Raw genomic sequence first — 16,467 nt, 5'->3', positions numbered from 1 at the left:
TCCTGCAGCTTCCACCACGGTCAAGGTTTAGAACACATTCATCACCCCAGAGAATAGTTCTGTATCCCTTTGCACTTGAACTTCACACCCCATCCACAAACTCCAGAACCTCTGGTCTGCTTTTTTTTTGCTATGGTTTTACCTTTTCTGTAATGTCATATAATTGGAATCATACAGTTTTGACATCATCTAGCATAGTTTCCAAGGTTTTGTTTCTCTAGTGTCTTTATTCTTTGCACAGATGAGTAACTATGGAGAAAAGTAATATAAATACTAAAGGAAATTTTGGTGACAGTGGATATTGTTTTTACATATGTATAGACTATTATGCAAGGATCTGCATATGCAAATATATGCACACATGCGTAGACCTGGAAACGGGAAATACTGACCTTCACATGTGTTTGATTTATACTTGGAACAATCTTGTCCACTCATTTCAGCAAAAGCTGGTGGTACAAAAGGCATTATTCTAGTCTTATAGAGAATAAAAATAGAAAAGAATAACAAAACACAATTTTTTTTGCTTTTACACAAATGTTGGTAGAAACATAATTATATAAGGCAAATATGGTAGGCATAACAAGATAGTGCAAAGAAAGTGTATTGGGAACTTAAAAGAAGTCGGAAGAATTTGTTTGAGATATCAGCAAAGTTTCATTAAATTGAAACTCAATTTAATGGAATTAAAGGAATTCAAAAAGCAGAGAACACTGTGTGGATAAGCTTGGCTCGATAAATATTTGTTGAGTGAATGAAATTTTAATGTCCTGTTTACAGAGCAGTGCTAATAAGGCAAAGTTTAAATGGGTTTGTAGTTGATCATCCATGTTGGGGGCGTGTGTTGAAATATAATTGTAGGAAAACTCACTTCATTTTCTGCACACCAGCTTCTTGCCTGTGTCAGAAAAGCCTCCCCAACTCAAGTCTGTCTACATGCCTGTTCACTGCTTCTTATCCTTCAGGGTTGAGTTTCACTTGTATCTTCTCAGGAAGCCTTCCTGGACTTTCCTCCCCAACCAGAGTTAGATGGTTTTTTTTTGTTTTTTGTGTTTTTTTTGCCAGCTCTTTAATCATATTATTTATATTGAAAGCATTGATTTATGTGTTGGTCTCACTGCTAAACTGTGTGAAACTCAAGGGCAGAAATTTTCTTTTACTTGTCCTTGCCTAACCAGTTCTTGGATGTCAGTGCAAGCTATAATTGAGCACGCAATAGGTGCGCAGTACTGTCTAGTTCAAGGATGAAATATATTAAATTGAGTACTGAGTTGATAGTTTTCTCTCTTGCCTTTATGTTAATCCTTCTTTCATTCTCAGTAGCATATATTATAATTCTTTATCCCAGCTGCAAGCTGGGAACTGAAGTGCCCATACTCACTTCACGATTCTGTGTTTGTGCTTTTACATGTTCCCTCGGCCCATGATGGCCTTGGCCTCTGTCTTCATATCCTTCTAGTTCAAGTTCGATGGCCTCCTTTTTCATAAGTACTTCTCTGAAACCTCATCCGGGAGTGTTCTTCCTACTCTGAATTTCCATGATGATTTTCAGTACCCCTTTCATGGGTGTTTTCTATTTCCTAGACCATATCTAGAGGTAGAATCTGCATTTCATATGCTTTGTATTCCCAAAAAGCTAAGAGATGCCCTTAGAATAAACACATACTCAGAATGCATTCAGTGTTTTTTTTTGTTTTGTTTTAATTGAGCATCGACTATTTGTCAGAGTCTTTGTTGATCACAAGCTATTCAATAAATATTTACAAGTGGTTCACTCATCACTTGCTTCGGGGGGAAACTACAGAGTGACACGGTGTGGATGAAAATGTAATTCAGAGGCAGAAAAAGAGAAAAATCAGAAATATAGCTTCCAGCAAATTATAGAATTTCACAAAACCATTTGAAACCTTGCTTTCTTGATGAAAGTTTCCACAAAAATCTAGCAAGCCTGTAAGCGATTTGAAAAAATGACACCCTGGAAGAAATAAACGTTTCCTCAACATGGAAGGAGCTTTAAAGAGCTCTGTAGTTCCTTTACTGTTATGAACAAGTCTTTTCAGTAATTACACAGTGACTAGTTTTATATTAAAGCTAATCACTTAACTTTAAATGAGTTTGGTTTTGCAGGTCAAGCATTGACTAGGAAGCTTTGAACGGAAAGCTAAGTATGAGTTATAACAATAAGAAAAAAAAGAAATCTACTTGGGGTTCTCTCCTTTTGTCTAAACAAATAATCAGCCTTTATGATTTCAGTGGCATTCATTCTTCTTTCTTCTTTCCTTTCAAAAACATTCACTTTGGCCAGAATTTTCTGCCGTCTCGCTCTTGATTGCCTTGGAGACTCCAGCAAACACACCAGCTCTTATTCTCACAAACTCTTCCTGCAAAGCTGAATGCATTTGACAAACTTAGTACAACACATCCAAATTGGTCCTGCTTTTTTTTTCCCAAGCAAAGGGCTTTCATGTTGATTTTCACCAGGATTTTTAAAAGGAAGTAGAAGTACTTCCTTTTAAAATGATTAAATGTTAATTGAATGTTTTGAGGAATAATGTCATCAAATCTGCTCTTGCCTCAACCAGGGTACCCATGAAGCATGGAGTCCACTTACCAGGCAGGTTAGGGCATCTGACTCAAAGCTACTCCCGGGGTGAATCAGCAGTGCTCTAGAAAAAGTGATCAGTGGGGGCCAGTCCACTGTGGTACAGCAATCATGATGCTTTTATCAAGTTGTTGAAGGAATAGTGAAAACTTGGCTGGCAGAAGCCTTCCCTCACTGATTTATTGCTCCCTGTTTTTTGAGGAGTCACTGCAAAAGCACTCTGTATAATGTTTCCCCAGACACAGTGAGTAGTCTACTCACTGTACTCACTACTACTCACTCATCTGTCTACTATTTTCTTGTCCCTTTAGCCAATGCATACTTCCCTGCTTTCCCCATTGAGGCCTCTTTCTTCCCTTTCATATCCCTCTCAAAACTGGAAGCAATTTCCTACATCAAGCATCTACTGTTTTCCTTTCGTTTGGAATGTCCATGTCTGCCCTACTGTCTGAGCTCACGTTTAAAAGGCAGAGAACGTAGGGGGATTTTTCTCTGAGCTCTTCAGTGTTAACACAATAGAGATGCCAGCACCTTGTCAATAGATTTATCTAATACACGTTTGAAAGACTTCTGCCCTGACATAGGAGCCCACCAGATATACCGAGAACATTTCAGAAAGAGCTCGCCTTGTGTTATGGATGTGCTTCCATGCAAGTGCCAGGACAGGGAAAGTTCAATGAATGTTCGTTGAATGAATGAACGAATAAAGAATGAGAGCATGAGAGCTACTGACCCTACAGGATGGTCATTCATATTTTATAACAGAACCTAGGATTGTAAATACGATTATCATCTGGTGGGCTGTATCCTGATTAGGTTAATGTAGTCTTGGCAACAGTGGTTTGAACGTCGAGCTTGTTCTAAACATGTGGTCAACTGGGAATATGATCCTCAGTAAAAGGTTATTCTGTGATTTTGGATCTCTTCTACAATGTTCTTTAAGAACTTTTCTCTTTTAAGTTTTATTATTGTAAGCTTCCTTTATTTTTTCTTGTAAGTGGGTTAGAAATATATTGTAAATAATAAAATAAAGGCACAGGCAGAATAAAGAAACACTGACTTTTACATAGTGAAATGATTACTACCGTCAAGCTGATTAGCATATCATCTCATCTCCTCACATGGTTACCATTTTTTTAATGGTGAGTGCCTGAAATCTACTCTCTTGGCAAATTCCAGTATTCAATGCTGTATTATTAACTATAGTCATCATGCTGTACTTTAGATCTCTAGACTTATTCATCCTATAGAACTGCACTTTTGATCAACATCTCCCCATTTCCCCCACCTCCCCTCTATCCCTGGTAACCGGGGTTCTACTCTTCGCTTCTACGAATTCGACTTTTTAAGATTCCACATAAGTGAGATTATGCAGTTTTTTCTTTCTATGTCTGGCTTATTTTACCTACTAGCATATTGTACTAATCATACACACATATGATTATACATGTACACACACACATATATAGTATCAAATCATGTTGTACAACTTAAATATATACAATTTTTGTTAAAAAAGATATTTATATCTTATGATTCCACTTACATGAAAAATTAGAAAGAGCAAAACTCTAATGACAAAAAGCAGACCACTTGTTGCCAGGGCCAGGAAGTAGAGGAAGAGGCTGACTGCAAAGGACTATGAGTGAACATTTGAGGGTGATAGAAATGTTCAAGATTATGATTGTGGTGGTGGTGACACTACTGTATTTATACTTTTAAGGCTGTACACACAAAATGAGTCACTTCTGTTATATGTTAATTCTACACCAGTGAGGCTGATTTAAAGAGTGAAAAACAAAACACAAAAATAAATAAATACATCTTTGTTGTTTGGAAAAAAATTACTGCCAGTTGAGGTTGGCACCTGAGGAGAATCTCATGGTAGGAACCTCCTGGTCGAGCTGGACTCTGAGGCTCTCACCACACCGCCTTGGGATTATTTGCTGTCCCCATTATAGCCACCAGGGGTGTCCTTTAACTTTCTGGTCCAAATTTAGAGAAAGGACCTTGCTCTGGTTTTGCTATAGCTTAAGTGAGATATGGTAGAATATTTTTTCTATATCTGTTACTAAAAAATCAGGAATAAAAAGAGAAACAATCATAGAAGAACACTATGAATCTTCTAAATAACCCAGCTTGCACTTTGCTGTCTACATCAGAGATTGGCAAACTTTCTATAAAGGGCTGGGTAGTAAAATATTTTAGGCTTGTAGGCCATACCGTCTCTATTGCAACTGCTCATCCCTGCAGTTGTAGAGTGTAAATAGCCATTAAAAATGTGTAAATAAACTGTGTTCCAATGAAGTTTTAGAAAAGCAGGCAGGGCCAAGTTTGGCCTATAGGCTGTAGTTTGCTAAACCCTTCTCTAGATGGTCAGATCTGCTCCATTCCCATGGGCAAAATAAGCTCTTGACAAGTTCTCTGCCTAAGTAGCTCCATCCCATGAGAGCTTCCCTTTGGACATCTGCATCCCTCAGCTTCCAGATGGATGAGAAAGGTTAAGGATGATGATCTATTGAGGGTTTTTTTCCTTTTTTTCCCTGAGGTCCTGCCTCTTCCCTGGTTCAATGACATCAAACATTACCTGTCCCTTCAGGGACTGCTCACCCTCTACAGTCTAAAGTGGGTCCTTCCTTTGTTAAATCTTTGAAAAATCATAATCTTGTCAGAAAATGATGCAAGAATTGCAACATCATTCGAAGATGCAGACTCATTTAGTTAGGAACCAGAGAGTCGTTTTCTCATGAATTTTTTAGAAGCGTAATACAATTACGCTCGTTACTATTAGATCTGTTGTTTATTCAAGGCAGAGCATGCATATATGGGCACGTATTTGCTTTGGGTTTCTCGGTGAATCCTGCGTAATGCAGAAATAGTTTACTGCTCAGGTCAGAAGCATGTATCAGTACAGAGGGCTTAAAGGGGCTGGATTAAGGTTGGGAGGTATGTATGTCACTTCCATATATATTCTACCTACATTCTCACATCAGCAGTTATTGGGACTTTCATACAAAAAAGTTATCGCTAAAAAGATCAAGCCTTGGGGCTTCCCTGGTGGCGCAGTGGTTGAGAGCCCGCCTGCAGATGCAGGGGACACGGGTTCATGCCCCGGTCCGGGAAGATCCCACATGCCGTGGAGCAGCTGGGGCCCGTGAGCCATGGCCGCTGAGCCTGCGCGTCCAGAGCCTGTGCTCCGCAACTGGAGAGGCCACAACAGTGAGAGGCCCGCGTACCGCAAAAAAAAAATAAAATAAAAGATCAAGCCTTTAGTAGGACAAATCAAAAATCCTAATTTGCTTCTGCCATCACTCCAAGTCAAAAGCTTGGGTCAGTTTGGGAAGACAGCCTCTGACTCCTCTCTGTTCTTCTCGAAGTTAAGAGTGACGTGACTGTGGTGATACCCAGACAACTTCCAGGGAGGTTCTTGCAGCCAGTATACGTATCCCAATCTTATTCCAGACAAGCAAGCATTGGCTTAGCTCATTGAAGACTGTGTGACCCATGTCATTTCTTAGATCTGCACAGCAGATGTGATCTTGTGCATTTGAGCATCCCACGTCATCTGGCTCTGCGCATCTGATGCTCCCGTTTCCCTCTGACATATCTCCATCGTTGTGATTTCTTTTTTGGCACTTCCTTTCTCTCTGGAACTTCAAGATGCTCCAGGCTTATCTCCTATATTTACTGCCCTAGTCCGTAGATCGGCCATTTTCTTTCCATGAGAACTGGTTCCTTTTACTGGAGAATATGGGTGCATTCTGTAACATCTGGATGCAAGGTGTGGCAAATAGTATTTTTCATCTAGGATTAAAAATAGGTGGGTTCCCTCTTAAGACCGTTTTTTGAGCACTGCCTTTCTAACATCATTGTTCAGGGTGGAGGTTGGTGGTAGGAAGAAGCTATGTATTCACAAGTTTTCAAGAGTTTCCTGAGAGGCACCATCAATGTTAAGAAAAGGCCTTTGCCACTGGAAAATGTCTCGTAACTATTTATGAATGAAGAAGAAGGAAGGACAGTAACCCTGGAATCCCCGCAATCTGCTCCTAGCCCAGACCCTGGAGATTAGCAGGGTCCCAGGTGTGATGGTGGATGATGCAAGCTGCTTCATGAGATAAATTCGACTTGCCATCTTTAAGCTGAAGCACTGAGTGCAGCTGGCCAGGGTTTTGTATATTAGTATCTTTCGTGTGCTTTTTGTACTCTAGAGGGTGTAGATTGGGACGAATGATTGGAGGTAACCTCCTGATTTGCTGGTTAGTATGGTGATTCTTTATAGGAATGAAAGGAATAAGGGTGTAATAATATTATGGAAAAGAACTCGGTGATTATTTCATGTGAGACAAATGGGAAAGGGGAGAATGAAAAACAGAGGAGTTTTCTGGTTAAAAGTTATTGGTGATACTTTAATAAAAATGGGGACATTAGGTATCGATGCAGGATCCTACAAGAAGGTTGGAAATGTGCATCTGAAACTCAGAAAAGATCTGGGTGAATGGATTCAGGATCCATTTTTACAGATGTCATAATGAATCGTTTTCTTCCACGGGTCTCACATGTACCTTGAAAATTGTAGTGTGTGTGCTGGAAATAGTAGTATATGGATGGATTTTACTTCCAAAGGGATAAATGAGTTGAATATGAAGATACTTCAGAGAACAAAACTCAGTTGACTCACTCATGTCCTTTTAGAATATATGAATGTTAAAATCAAGATCTAAATAGCAACAACAAAAAAGATTGGTTCAATAAACTGTCAAACTACAACGTTATGAGCATGTGCTCTATGCTAATGTGCAAACTGCTGTGATTACAGGAGCTGTTAGTAAATTGCATGTTTCAAAAAGTATAAATTACTTTTGCTTGAGAAATGTGAAAGTTATTTCAGGGTTATATTTGTATTTTGTTTGTAAGTTACTTTTCTTGAGATATGTAGCTCTTCATTTGGGGTTGTGTTTGTATTTCCTTAACTGATAGTCGTACTTGGCACTTTATCACTGTAGCTATCAGCACTGCTGGTTAAGTTGAACGAATTAACTGCTGTAGTTATATCTATGCTGATTGTTCATGCCAGTTAAACTCACTATGAAATGGAAGGGACCAAGTGAATTCTTCTCTGTGTCCTATGTTTGAAATATTGGAAGTCAGCCTTAATATAAATCTAGAAAAGGGGAATAATTGAAAAGTTAAGTTAGAAACTGTACTCTTTCTAAAGGAGTTTTAAAATCAACTCATACATTCACAGGAAGGAAGCTTAAAGATGGCTTACATTTTTCTGTAAGGTATCCCTGAATAGGAATCAGGGATGAGGTGTAGAGTTTATTAAGCCTACTAGACCCACAATGCAGGACAACTGAGTGGTCTTTATTCTTTTACTGCCCATCATCACCATTTCTGTCATGCCCTTTTCTGAATGTTGGTGATGACACAGAGATGTGACAAATATTTGCCTATTGCTTTCTTCTCCTGGACACGTGGCGGACATAGCCCAATGATCCTTGTAACTCTGATCCCCTTTGTCGACTCAGACTTCTGCTAGACAAGTGATCCAAACGATTGTAATGACAGTACATGTTATAACCTATCAGCTGTCTTTGCAAAAGAAGAAACAAAAACTTGTTAAGAATGCTAATAGATTTGGAAACCTCAGCTGGATCTATTAAAGACAGGAGTGTTCCAGAACCAGGTGATTTCCCAGTGCAGACATTTGCTGATTGCAGCTTTGATTCAATTACTGTAATTTGTCCTTCTGCTATTAAGTCCTCCTCTTTAAATATCAGCACATTAGAATTGAAAGTTCGTTGGGTTGTGGCCAAAATCTTGTTAATCAACTTTGTATCATTGCCATTTTAGGCAGGGTTCTGTCCAAATCAGCTTTTGTTATGCTGCCTTCTGGTGCAGGTGCAGTGAGTTGGCCTTAAATAAGGCCACATCTTAAGCTCCCGGACAAAATTAGCCAGAATCTCCCAGTACTTTAATTACATTTTGTACATCAATGAAATTGTATGCCCCCCAAAAGTAGAAAGGACAAAAATGGCAACTTGGCAGTGTTCCCCACTCTACGGACTCAACGCCCCTTTCCCCAACCCCAAATTAATGATGTGTTCCGGCTCTGACTGGGACAGGCTTGAGGGACAGTGCCAAAGGGATCTAGAAGGTTCTGTCTTTCCAAATGTGAATCAGTGTTAATCTGAGGTCTGATAACCTGGGTTTCAGTCTTTAGTCTTGGTCTTGCCTTTAATCAGCTTTTACAGTGCCTCACTTTTCTTATCTGTAAAATAAAAGAATGTAATAAAAAGTATCTACAACAACATGTGATTTTACTTTCTGAGCTCCTTCTACCTTATTTTTCCTGCTTTCTCTTTAAATAGACCTTAAGCTCTGAACTGCACAGAACTGGCCCAGGCTTTAAACTGAGGGGGGATATGAAGCCTCTCCGTGCCCTTCCTTCATGTTCATTACAACATAACTGACATTGTTTTCATTTTTTCCCCACCTTTAAGCACTGCAGAAAGCTATGATACCCATATACAAAGAAGAGGCAAACAGGGAAAAGTAAATTTTCTAAAATCTGAGAAAAGGGCATGAACAAAATATTTACAGAAGAATAAACATACATGAGCGGACACGTGGGAATGTGTTGAAGCTCAGCGGTAATCAAGGTAACACCAATTCGTAATATCCTGTTCCAAGCAACAAAATAACATATATTTAAAGAAAATAGTGGTAATACTTAATACTGATGAGACAGGGGTGAGATTTATATTGCTAGTCAGAGTGTAAATTGTTAGAAACTTTATAGAAAATAATTTAGCAATATGTACCCAGAGCCCGTTGGGCCCATTGTTCCCCCCCCCCCGCCCAACTTTTAAGATTTATTCTAAAAATTCATTCAGAAAGTTGAAAAAATATTTCTGTAAATATGTCTGAAAGCAACATAAATAAGTAACAGAGAGCTCAATAAAGCATAATATATCAGTGGGATGTCATATGACATGGTCATTTAAAATGACATATTAAAGAGTAGTTAATGTTAACTGACCGAAATAATTATGTAGCAGTCTACTGGAAGTATGTTACGATTTTCATTATGTAAGTATATATATTTTATATATGTATTTTAATACATAGATGAAAGACAGTAGATCCATATCAATCACTGTTAAGTGATTTTCTCAGAGGAGTGAATATAGAAATGTTTTCACATTTCTCCTTTAATTTTATTCTGTGCTCTCTAATGTAGAAATGAAAATGTATTTCTTCAACAAACATACTAAAATATACTAAAAAGCAATATTTAGGATTTTAAAGAACAGTTTTGATTTTTAAATTGGTAAAATGTCAAATTATGATGTGTTTAGCAATGTCAGCGCACACATTTTGTCAGATGTTTTTCTAATCTCAAACCACACTAGTACAAAATGCAATTTGTTACAACCAATTATACTGAGTTAAGAAGACATTATGGGGAAAGGAGGAAATTTAAAGTGTAAACAAAAAATTGCTATTTCTACCTAGAAAACAAATGAAAAGATCACAATAAGATACTCTTTGCGTATTTTTTCCTCTATGCTGGGAGTGAATCATTTTCTTGGCAGCAAAAATTCTCTAAGTCAGTTAGGATATCCTTTCACTGTCCTTTAATGAAATACTGGTCCAGTGATCTAAAAGGATTAAAGCAGCATCCAGTGTGCCTGACTCACTTAGAAGGTTTAATATTCTCTCACATAGCTTCTTAGGAGGTGCATGAATATTACTTTGAGCCTGTCAACTTTTCCTTATTTAAAAAAAAAATTAAGTAAAATTTAACTAAGTATTTTTAAATTAGTACCTCTCAATCAGAGCTGCCCCAATATGGTATGATTTCACAAGGTGTCAGATCCTTAAAAGCAAAAGGTTTGTCACTTTGTGTTGATTTCCAATTGAGGTTGCATTTGAGATGTAGATGTTGTTTTTAAAGACATGCTCCCATTATAAGTAAATTGGATGTCTTCACCCCACACTCCTTTGGATCATAAAGTTGCTGATTCTGGTTTCACAGTGACTCATTTTAATTCCCAACTAAATAAAACAAAGAACACTGTAGATCTGAACTCTAGCAACCTAATCTTGAAATTATTAAAAATACATGAACCAGATGGCAGCCCTACAGGGTACATCATCTGACACAGATATCAGATTAGAAGTTTTCTTTCAAAAGCAGACTGTTTAATAGCACACTTTATCTAGACATCCATTAAAATAAACTGTGCGTTGCATGAAATTGTCTAGAGGCCAATAACTTAGGGGCCTGACCCAAACTATAGGAAATAAAAAATGTATTAGCCAATCTGTAGCAGACAGAAGTGCTCATTAAATTAATATCAGTACAAAAACAATACAGAGTACCATTCATGAAAAATGCATTGGCTTATAAAGACATCACTGCACCTCATTGGAAGACTTTTAATAACACTACATTTTGAGCAGTTGCTGTATTTTGGATGTGTATGTTCTAGCCTAATAAACTTGTTAAGGAACTCAGGTGTTGCAATAAATCCATAAAGTAGCTAGAGGATATTGCAAGAGATTTGGACTCTCTTTAAGCAGGAGAAGTTTTATCTTCCTTGTTTCAACACAGGTTGTAGCAGATTGGCATGAAAACTTGCGTCCTGATTTAATTCCTTTTCTAATACGTTAAATCACCATGACTAGAACTCAAGTTCCTCTTTGTGAATGAGCGGCAGTCATGTTAGTCAGGGAGCCCTGGACTCAAGCTGAGGATTACTTGTTCTACCCAGTGTTTGTTAGTTTGCTTCCCTTTGTGGGTCTGTTATTATTCAATAGGTTTTCTTGACTGGAATGTAAAGGACTGTGATAGAAGCTACCCCTCTTTTGTCTGATGGTGCTATGCAAACACAATGAGAACACATGGCCTTTCTTTCACGCAGGACCAAACACTTTGAAAAAATCAATTCGAAGCATCAGCAATGTCAAGTTTATATACATTTAAAATAAAGCAATGATTGCTCAGATTTCTCTCATTTTTACAGTTGGCTGTGAAATATACCTTTTCAGTTAGATCTTGAGTTGTTTCTTTAATATTTTAAAATATAATGTCTATTGTAAAAATGTTGAAAGAAGGGAAGAGTCCGTGTCACACAATTGCTAACCCTTTGATAAATTTCATTTCATCCTTTAAGTATTTATATATGCTTATTTGCCTAGTTTATTCAAGTAATTAAGAAACGTACTGATCATGGACAATGTGCTACACACTGTAAGAAGGACTGAATAGTATATGTGTGTGTGCATGTGCTGCTATCAAGTGACTTACAGTTTTGTTGCACAGAAATGTAATGCAGAAAGTCTTATTTGGCGAATAATTTTATATACATATAAAACATAGTATATATAATAAATATATATGTTATCTTGTTTTCACCATATAATGAGCATTTCCCCCTTCATTAAAATTTTTGTGACAATAGCATTTAAAGGTTATATATTTCATAGTGTGTTTTTTATTTTATTTAGACATTCCCCTGATGATAAATACGTAGGTTCTTTACTTTTACTTTTAGAAATTGTTAAGTAACAAAATGTTGGTGCTTATATTGTTCTTTGTTTCTGTGTGTTTTAGGATACATTTCTCATGGGGGAATTTATGTGTCAAAAGCTCAGAAAATTTCAAGATTTAGTACAACCGATTAATTACTTTCCAGAAAGGCTGTGGAAATTTCCACTCTTGTCATAGAGTATATGAGAGTGACAATCATACCACTTCCTGCCACCATTCTATTATTTAAGAAAATTATTGCTAACATGTTTCTTGAAAATGATAACTCCTTGTTTTGGTTTACATTCCCTTGTTAGTAAGTTTGTATATTTCAGATGTGTACACACATATATAAATATATAAATTTATATAATGCATATATGTATACATAAAACTTCGTGTTTAATTTTAATAAATTATTAGTTAATGCTTTTTGCTTAAACTTTTTAGAATCTAAATTTTTTGACCTGTAAGAGTTTAAAATATATTAATCCACTATAATTGTTATGGTAACTATTTTTTCCATTTGGTTTGCCCTGCAATATTTTTATGTTGGCTTTTTATGAGCTATAGAAATTTTAATTTGTTTTGGTGGAATGATTTTGTGACTTGAAAGCACTGTGACATCCAGATATCACTTTCTCATGGTTTTAATATTTTACAGTTTTTTTAATAGATATGGAATTTATTCTGATGTGTTTTATGATGTGTGTAGAACATTGATTTTTTTCTCAATAGTAAATTTTTCTAAAACCTTTGTTGACTAGTATGTCATCTTTTTAAATTCAACACTTTAAAATAATTTTTGAACAATTTTAATAGCTTTTGCTATATACTAAATAATATTTTCAGGATATTTTGATGAAATATGATGCCACATAGAAATGAAAATACTGAGACTTGAAGAAGCTAGATAAATTTATAATTCAGATTGCTTTTGTTTATTTCTATGTTAATTCTCTTGCCACTTGTATTTATAGACAAATATAATTATTGGATAATTAATTTTTTTATTAAGAAACATCAGTATATTTACTTTTAGCAAAGGAAAACAAAATGCTCCTACTTTAAATTGTTTTTTAATAGTTTTCTCTCTCCTCTCAGATAGAAAGACATTCAATGCTGAATTTTCACCCTTTTTGTCTTTGTAAGTGTCATAGTTTATCAGTATCATTTGTAAAGGCTTCAAATGCATGCGCATCTAATTATTCCAACCAGCCATTTGAGGTATTGCTCAAGTGATGATTTTATGGATTGGAAAGTGTTTTGTATTTTAGTTTGCGATTAGATGAATATCATAAATGGTGCTACCAATAAAACATTGTCCTGAAAAAAAATTAGGCAGGAATCATCACAATACATAATATATTTGGATTTGCTGTTTTTGCTTATCAGTAGCAACTCTGGACCATTCCTGTGCAACCTCTCTGTCTTTTCAGAATCCAAAATTTAATGGGGAAGGGGAGTACTTGCCTATCAAGTTACAGTTTTTCTTTGCATAGAACTCTGATAAGCAAAAAGAGTCAAATTAAATAGTTGATTTGGAATAACTTGGGGAGAAGAGAGTAGGTGTTTTAGAATGTAAGTGAAGTCAAAAGACTGAAAAACCCCAGATGGGAAGAAAGCCTGAGGGTGACCAGGGCACCGTCCCCGTCAGAGGGATGCACTTTTCTTCAGTGCGCCTAATAAAATATACTTCAGCATTTAGAAATGAAACACAAAAATACCACTATGCAAATTTTCTCATTTTTTATTCTCTCCGAAATTGAGTTTAAAAGGTCTAAAAAGGAGAGCTCTAGAGACTGCTAGATAGAAACAACACGGAGATTCCTGCCCCCATATAATGCTGAATCTGGAGAAGCGTACGATCTAAGCAATGCACAATTGACTAAAGCAATTCAATCCACATGACTTATTTTAGAATGTGGTTTTGGGATCTGTGGACCATAAGTTTTTCCTCTTTTCTAAGTTGCGATTTCTTTCAGATCCAACTAATGTTTTCTATTGGGCATATCAGGAAGTAAAGAGAGGAAATTAGCAGCAAAGCTGTTTGGTTTCCTAACTCCTTTTGTCAATAATAGCACCAACACTGACACCAACAAAATGATTCATTGCACATTTATTATGTAGCAGGCACCATTCTAAACACTTTAGGTATATTAACTAGTGTAATCCTTATCGCCACCCTAAGAAGTAGTTACAATTATTATTTTCATTTGACATAGGAGAACCTGAGGCCCAGAGAGGTTAAGTAACTAGTCCAGGGTAATGCAGCTAACAGGTAGAATATAATCTAGTTAAACAAAAACCTGAAGACTTCCATTAAAATATAGAATATCTAAAGAAGAAACATATAATACTGAGAAAATAGTTTTTGAATCAAATGTTTGTAAGGACCCCAGCTGGCCAATTTTAAGTCTCCTGGTTATAGTTCCTAAGCACTGAATAGTGATTTTTTTGATTAGGGAATGGGGGCGGAAAGTGATAATGATGGTTAGTGAGAGATCTCAAGAATCTGAAAACCTATAAATGAATATTCTCTCAGCAAGTTGGAAGCCCATCATCAAGTCTGGGAAAGTAAATTTTAATGCATTAAGTGAAACAGTAACTTTTGATATTCAGTGTTTTAAAAATATCTAATTTTTATTTTTGGATTGAGGAAATATGTTGCTGTCAGTTTCTTGATGACTTGAAACAAATGAACTTCCTTTCGTAATGATGCTCAATTGAAGAGGCAATATATTTTATATTTTTTCCATCTGTTGACATTTGGTTATTGCCATCACTCACATACTGCATTTTTAGAAACTACTTTTTCTCTTTTTGATACTTAAGAGAAATTGTATTTGCCCACATCCCCATGTTGTGACCAGAAAAAAAGGAGAAATATTTATCTAAACTCAAGTTTAGAAATATTTATCTAAACTCAAGTTTATCTAAACAAAATGTTTATCTAAACTCAAGTTTGGAGAAAGTAATTCAATTTCTTAGAGATGGAGAAAGATTTTCTTCACTGGCTAATATTACACAGTGCAATATGATTCTATAAAAGATTTGGCAATATGTTCACAATGAGGCTTTCACTTTTCTAGCACAAACAAAAAAGTTCTCTTCAGTGGAGCCTCATGTTTCTTTTTCTTTTCTTTTCTTCCTTTCTTTTTTTAACAAGGATTTTCTTGGTCTTCAGAAATTCAGTCAGAAGATCAGGTTTCATGTGGTAAGAGCTGAAGTTCATACCACCAAGCACAGCATTCTGTGCAGATAGACATGTGCCATATGTTGTCAAGTCCATAAAATAGTAATTGTTATTATATCACTCTTGAATTTTATTCTGTTAAGAATATGATTATTAAGTAAAATGTGAATTAATTTTAGATAGTTCCATAAGGTACACATCAATCAAAATTAGGATTATAGCTCTTTATTCTATATATTTCTATATTTAAATACAAACTTGTTAAAATTCAGGCAATGTTTACTTATAAGGTACAGTTTATTTTACTTTTCCACTTCACTCCCATCCACTCCCTATCCTAGATGTAACCACTGGTAAAATTTAGCATGTATTCTAGAACTTTTTCATAGCATAGATATAGGTGTAGATGAAAAAATTGATATAGCTGTATAGTTCTAGGATTTTAAAAGAATACGAGGTCACAACATACCTGTTTTTCTGTACATTGTGTTTTCTTTTACTTAAATATGTCTTGATGATATTTGCTAATATATATTTTAAGTGCTAGTTTTTCTTTTTAAGAATTACCGTTGTTACTTAAATCACCCCCTACTAGAGTGGGCGTCTCTGTACACACAGTCCTTGTTGAGATACAGAGAAGCATAAATTCAGATGGAAGCACCAGCCAAATCAGAGCTTCAGAGCACCAGAGAGACTTTGAGGCCTAGTCTCTATGGCTATGTATTCTTGTTTCATATTGTAGTAATCATTATTTCTTTCCCTTAACATCCTCTGAAATCATAATGCGTTTTCTGTCCTATATTCTCCCAGATATGTTCCATAAGATATTTAGTCAGTCATCCCAGGCAGCAGGGATTTTATAATGCCCCTCATTCTGTGAGAGGACTTCCACAAATCCCAAATCACGTGTTAGTCTTTACCTTCCGAAGTCCTCTCTCATTTCCGGAAGGCAACTCAATTCATGATAAACTTTGTACTTTCACCTCAGGCCTGATGCATTTTCTTTTTTTTCTTTGAAGGAGATCCAGGGTTATCACTTGCATACTTTTGTTATCCAGCAGTGTTGACACTGTTTGTCAGAACGCAAAGTCAATGGCGGAATAAGAGACTCCAGCTGAGTAAACACTTGTT

Source organism: Pseudorca crassidens, chromosome 18, assembly GCF_039906515.1.
Source record: "Pseudorca crassidens isolate mPseCra1 chromosome 18, mPseCra1.hap1, whole genome shotgun sequence".
Taxonomy (NCBI): Eukaryota; Metazoa; Chordata; class Mammalia; order Artiodactyla; family Delphinidae; genus Pseudorca; species Pseudorca crassidens.
The sequence above is the reverse complement of the archived record's forward strand: the minus strand, read 5'-3'. Positions refer to the sequence as shown.